At 43.6% G+C, this 6000-nt stretch overlaps 1 protein-coding gene across 7 annotated transcripts in view; it reads right to left on the minus strand.

The window, feature by feature from the left end:
• TUNAR (TCL1 upstream neural differentiation-associated RNA) overlaps nt 1-2893 on the minus strand; it is a 164183-nt gene extending 161290 nt beyond the window's left edge. For 5 of the 7 annotated variants that reach the window (XM_058421202.1, XM_058421204.1, XM_058421203.1 and 2 more), the window contains exon 1: nt 2800-2858. The gene's annotated coding sequence lies outside the window, so the exon portion shown is untranslated. Of the gene's footprint in view, nt 1-2799 lie in introns of all 7 variants that reach the window. The other 2 variants (XM_058421210.1, XM_058421206.1) reach the window with 2 other exon arrangements.
• Between the last annotated feature and the right edge of the window lie 3107 nt (nt 2894-6000).

The following is a 6000-nucleotide window of genomic DNA, read 5'->3' on the forward strand; positions in this document are numbered from 1 at the left end:
TAAAACAGAAGTGGATATCTGGGTATAGAGAGTGTGTGCTTCCTCAAATTATCTCAATCCTGTGTTCAACTCTGGGTACAACTGTTACCTTCCAGTTCTCCAGCAAAATAGCTGGTTTTAATTAAGGAAGGCATATTTTTGCTGCAGATCAGCTATTTCATACTAAGCTCCTTCAAAACTGTTCAATGTACCATCTGGAGCTGATGATTTGCTGCTTTTTAAATTATCGATTTGTTCCAGCTCTTCCTTCTGACACATCTTGATTACCAGAAAGGAGCAAGTCCCAGTAGGTATCACTCTGATATTCTCTGTGCCGAAGAGCGCTGCAAACAAATCATTTAGATTCTCAGCAATGTCTTTATCTTCTTTAATTTCTGCCTTTAATCTTTGGTGATCCAGTTTCTGAACTACCAACTATTAATTATTCCAGCTCTTCTGACTGAAAAACCTGAAGCATTCTTGTTTTGTAAATTTAGTATTTTGCAGTCCACCATACTTCCTTTTGATTTCCCTTTCATCTCGTCTCTACACTAATTAATAAACCAATGTATTGGAAAACTAAGGTTAGATTTTCAGATTTGGAAGAGTTCTCTGACACTCAGCGGTACTGATTTCCTCTTTGTTTGCCGAGCATTACTGTTGTTAGCAATATACATGCCCTCCAGACTCTATTATTGTTCTTAAGTGGAATTCATGGCATCTTCCTCTATGCTTCCCTTAGGAGCTTTCATGACAAATCCTCTCAACACAACCAAAACCCAGATGCTCTGAAATATCAGTCACTTTTTTGTGTTTTATTTCCCACTAAGCTACAGGACTGTATTACATTAATATGTCTGCTAGCAGCTACAGATGCAATCTTGTCTTGAATTCCTTCCTGCACATTGATTAAGAACAAAAAATCAAGGTATCAGGATGTATCAGGTATCAGGATACCTAAAAAAGGTGGCATTTTGATCTGAAATTCCATACTGATTTATGGCTCAAGCTAGGAAAAAAAGGCACCTACCCCCTTTTTAATACTTTCCAAAGGCAGTAACTAGACAGTATCTGGCAAGCTTGGGATGTGTATTCCATACCACTAGCAACATGGTGTTGGAAACGGTCTGCAGTACAGCAGTGATTAGAGTACTTTGTTCCAGACACTGAAAGGCTGCATGGGTGGGAGATCAAGCCATCATTGCCCGTCTCAAATGAAGCACTTGGCCACCTGGCAGGGAGCTAGGAGGGAAGAGGGCATACCCTTCCACCTGTTGGGACAGGGTTCCTGGCTCAGAAAGAACTGTAAAGCTTCTGGGGTGAAAGGAGGCCTGACACTACAGCTTGGTGGTTTGGGGTCTCCTAGGTCTGAGCCAGTGTGCTGATCCTAAGCACTTTAGTTTATCCATGAGCTCTGTGCAAAATGGTCCCTAGAACGAAGTGTGTAATTTACTGTCTGGTGCCTGCTGAGACTCATCTTCAATATGTAGGAAGAGCTTATCTTTCTGAGACTGAGATGTGTGGGACAATGTTAAAGTTGTGGCCTGAGCCCTGAGCCATCGCCTGCTCAGTGCACTCACTCCTCAGGCCCAAGGAACTTCCAGTTCCTGCCTGAAAACTTGACAGTTGTTTGGCAGAGTGAGCTGAAATGTACCTCAAGTTCACAGGAAAAGCAAAGAAATTTCAACAGGCTTGCTTTGGGCTTGTTATATTCCTTCCTGAATTGCTGTTCTTTAGTATTTTTCTTCTGCTTTCCTTCTGCTGACACACCTAAACATGACTGGACAGCAGAGTTTCTCAATTGCTTCCCTACTCAGCTCATGCCAAATCATTACTCATGTAGCAAAAGCCCCCACAAAATGTCAGCTGAGCTTTAAATCATTTATTGTTAAGGAAAAAAAAAAAAAATAGAATCCTAGCAACTGGCCATTGAATTGATGTTAATGATTTAAAAAGAGAGGACTAGAAATGCAGCGCAACAGGAATAATCCTCAAATCCTGGCCTCCCCAGTGGTTCTACTCCAGAAGAGGTTAGGCCATCCTCTCTCTGAAGGCTCTTTCCCCAGCAGCCACTTCACCTCCACCACTGGCCATGCTCACTTCAGCCACAGAGAAATGGGTGCAACAAATTCAACACGGCTTGCTCATAGCAAGCAATGGTGGCTGCAATTAGGGAGGCCTTGTAACCCCCCAGATACCTGCAGGAGGTTTGCTTTTGGCATCTCTGCCTACATGTAGAAAGATCTTTCGGTTATACCCGTTCAGATAGAAAAGACCTCAGGCTGAAGAACTGGGGAAATAGATTTATATCACATATAAAACCCTGGTCACTGCCTGTTTACACATGCAGACATACTCAGGGACAGAAGCCCTTCTGCAACTGGGGAAAGGCTTTTGATGTTCCCTTCCATTAACTATTCTTCAAGTACCCGGTCTGGTGACTTCATGTTGCTACAGTCACTCCCGGGGCATCCACTTAACCTGTTCCAGCTCCTGCTAATCTTTTCTGGCCAGATTTGAAGACCCTGAACCAAATGAGATGAGAAGATACCAACAAAACAGCAAATCCACAGAAAACGTCACCCCAGCCCTCTGACCTCTCGCTCTGCTGAGACACTCCGGACGGAAAGAACCCCAAATTCCCCTTTGCCCCCTCAAATCTCGCCGCGCTGAACCGCCCGCAGACCTTGGCACTGACAGGGCCCACAGGTGCCCAGCTGCGGCGTGAGGGGAGCGCCTCGTGTGCCGAGACGCGGGTGAGGGTGCCCGGGATCTGCTCGCCGCTCGCCCCGCGCACCCCGGAGCCGCCCTGGCGCTTACCTTGGCCAGGCACGTGTGTGCGGGACGGGACGGGCCGGGCCGAGGATGGCGCAGGGAGGCTGCCGGGGAGCCGGCGGGCGCCGGGTCCCCCAGGAGCCCCCGGAGCGGGCGGCGAGGCTGCGGGCGCCCGGCCGGGGCACGGCGCTGCTCAGGAGGCGGCTCCGGTGAGGGCGGTGAGCTGGGAAGCTGCTGCCCGCCTCGGCGTTACCATCTCGCCAGCCACGCAGTCCCGGCGAAAAACATCGCCTTCAAGCGCTGCCGTCATCTCCGCCCGGGGCGCGGGGCTGGCTGGCCGGGAATGGCATCGCGCACCGGAGCGCGGTACGGTGTTAACACCGGCGCCTCCTTCTCCCGAAGGAAAACGAGGACCCCGAAGAGTAACATGCAACACAGATGGAAAACAGGGAGGACCGCATTGAAAGATGCTTCTGGGTCAGGGCTGTGCCGCTTCCCCGGTCCAACAGCACCATCTCCTGGGTGGCTCGGCCCGGCTGCCGCAGCTCAGCCCCGAGCATCTCCCCGGGAAGACCCTCCGGGGCTTTCCTCTGCCATCAACGTCTTTAGTTTATTTGCTTTTCTTTCGGGCACTGTCAACATTTTTACAATTTTTTTTTTCTTTCACATCCTATTCCTTGTCTCTCATTAAATTAATGAAATACTGAAGAATTCTAGAATCTGTGGGGTGTTTGTTTGTTTGTTTGGTTTTTTTTTTTTTAATCAACAGTACAAAACATTCAGCCCTAAGTCTGCTTCCTTCCTGAGCTGTGAAGGTTTGAATATGTACCCAGTCTTCATGGAGCACATCTTCTTTGAAGTAATCAAAAATTGCTGCTTCTCAGAGAATACCTATATTTTCTTCAAAGAAAAAAAAAAATCTACTTGAAGAGCTGTTTAGAGAGCTGTTTAGACAAGTGAAATGATGGAAAAGAGCAGAAACAGTACATTTCATAGTATTACCGTTCAATGGGGAACTCCTGTCTGACAAGTAGTACTTCAAGGATACTCTTTGTAATGTGTATTTGAAAGCTCTAAAATGCTTGTTGAGATACACCCTGTAAAAGCATGTGGGTTTCACTCACTAGATCATAGGTTTAAGACTAAAGAGTCCAAAACTTTATTCTCTCTATAGCTATTACCATACAAATAACAAATCACTTCTGTATTTCAGTTTTCATTAGTCTGCAAAGTGAAGATTTGTTTCACTGTTTTGAGGCTAAATTGTACATGAAATCCTTCACGCTTTTTTGGCTTATATAATAAGCCAAAAAAGTTTAAGTCTTTTTTTTTTTTTTTTTTCAAATTCAATATTCATCAAAAGCCCATTTTAGCTTAATTTACTGTTAAATGCCTGGCAAAATTTTACAGAAGCCCATCTTTAAAAGATGCTAAGTAGGTCCCTTGTGCAAGCTTTAAGTTAGGAGGGATAACATGTAACTATAAATACAGGCACCCATGCCTGCACCTGTGCAGGAGGAGTCTCATGGCTTTGTGTTTAAAACTGCTGCAACAATGAAAAGGAAAAAATAATTTTCCCCGTTGTTTGCAAAATTAACATCTTTTAGTGGCAAAGTTGTTTCAAAATTCATATTGAACTTGGCCTTTGGATTCTTCTTAGGTAATTATAAACCATCCCCACCTGCACATATTTAAGATAAACAAAGTCATTTGGAGATTACAACATGTATTTCTACAGCTCGAAAAATGTTTCTAGTGACTCCCTCCATCTTTAAGGATGTTTACTTTGTTTATTTACTCTGATTCTAGAAGTCTTAAAACATTAATGTCATTTGAGAATAAAAGTCACCTCTAAAGAATTTTGTTTCTTCTTGAAAGGGGAGTATAAACCAGCAGCCTGCTGTTCTGCCAGCATTTCTATATGGTCCAATTAAGCTGTGATCCTCAAAACTGGGAAGATACAAATGCTTATTGATTATATTCAGCACTGTGCATTCATCTGTTACACCTGATGACTACCATGGATTTTATGGAGTACCATGGTCTTTCCAACCAAAACCCTTCGCTCCTGGCCTACTCCCTTGCTTCAGAGAAACAAGGCATAACAAGAAGCTGGATGACTGGGAAAAAAAAAAAAAAAAGTTGAAAATGAAACCTGAATCCACTTAGCCATTTTAGTCCTATTTTCTGTGTAACTAAAACCTGCTTTCCCTGGGTGATTACATGAAAGGCCTTAAGTATTTAAATCAGTGAGGACTTTCTATAGCCATGTTCAGGTCACCATCAGAGACAGCACTGCTTTGACAGAGCTATTAAACAAAACAAGCAGCATCCCAAAGAGAAAGCCAAAGCCAGATAATGAACCACAGCCCTTTACAGAGCAGTGTGTTCATCTCAACCCTTTCAGCCAAAAAGCAAGCTTGACCTACCACCCAGCCCCATTAACAATCCAAACCCTTTCCACTCTCTTTACCTTTTATTATCATTCCACCTTTGCTCAGATTCCTTAATTTACAGATGACACGTATCTTGTTAACTAATGAGTGTTTTTTTCTTCCACAGTCCTGTAGTATGGATATTGAACAACCCTGTGTAAGAACTGGTTTCTGCAGAAGGGACATGCAAATCAAATTACATGGGGATTTATTGATTAGGCTGCCAACTCTGCTTTTTAATATTACCCTTCTTACATGCAGGCATTGCCAGGGTCTTACTGGGATTCTTGGTGATAGCTCAGGAGAGATTTTTTTTGGTACAATTCTTTGATTTCATGTTCTCAAGCTTGGTTGTTTTCTATGCACTTTCCTAGTATTGACAGACTCACAGAAAAGTCCTGCCAAAGATTTCTAGCCTACATTTTAAAGAGAACCAGAGAACTCAGTGAGAAGATAAGCCTACATGTTTGTCATACCTAAAATAAAGGCACTCAAGTATTTCAGGGCATTTAGATGGTATATTTTTTTCAGAGCAGGCAAGCAATGAAGAACATAACCATGTCCAAATGTTTGCTAGCAAAATTAAGACAAGTCATTAGGGCTGAGAAACACACTTGCCATGTAAACTGTTAATATGCTCTGAGCTGTTAACAGCTGTTTTCTCAGGAAAATTACTTTTGTCTTAATTGATTTTAATGCTCCCAGCACAAAATTAGCAGCACAATAGCAAGTGTTTGCAACCTGTTTCCTTCTGCTCCTCACCAGGACCAGTTGAAGAAGGGCAAAGAATCCTTATATCCCACTTTGGTGA

Source organism: Hirundo rustica, chromosome 6 (assembly GCF_015227805.2).
Source record: "Hirundo rustica isolate bHirRus1 chromosome 6, bHirRus1.pri.v3, whole genome shotgun sequence".
NCBI classification, from domain to species: Eukaryota; Metazoa; Chordata; class Aves; order Passeriformes; family Hirundinidae; genus Hirundo; species Hirundo rustica.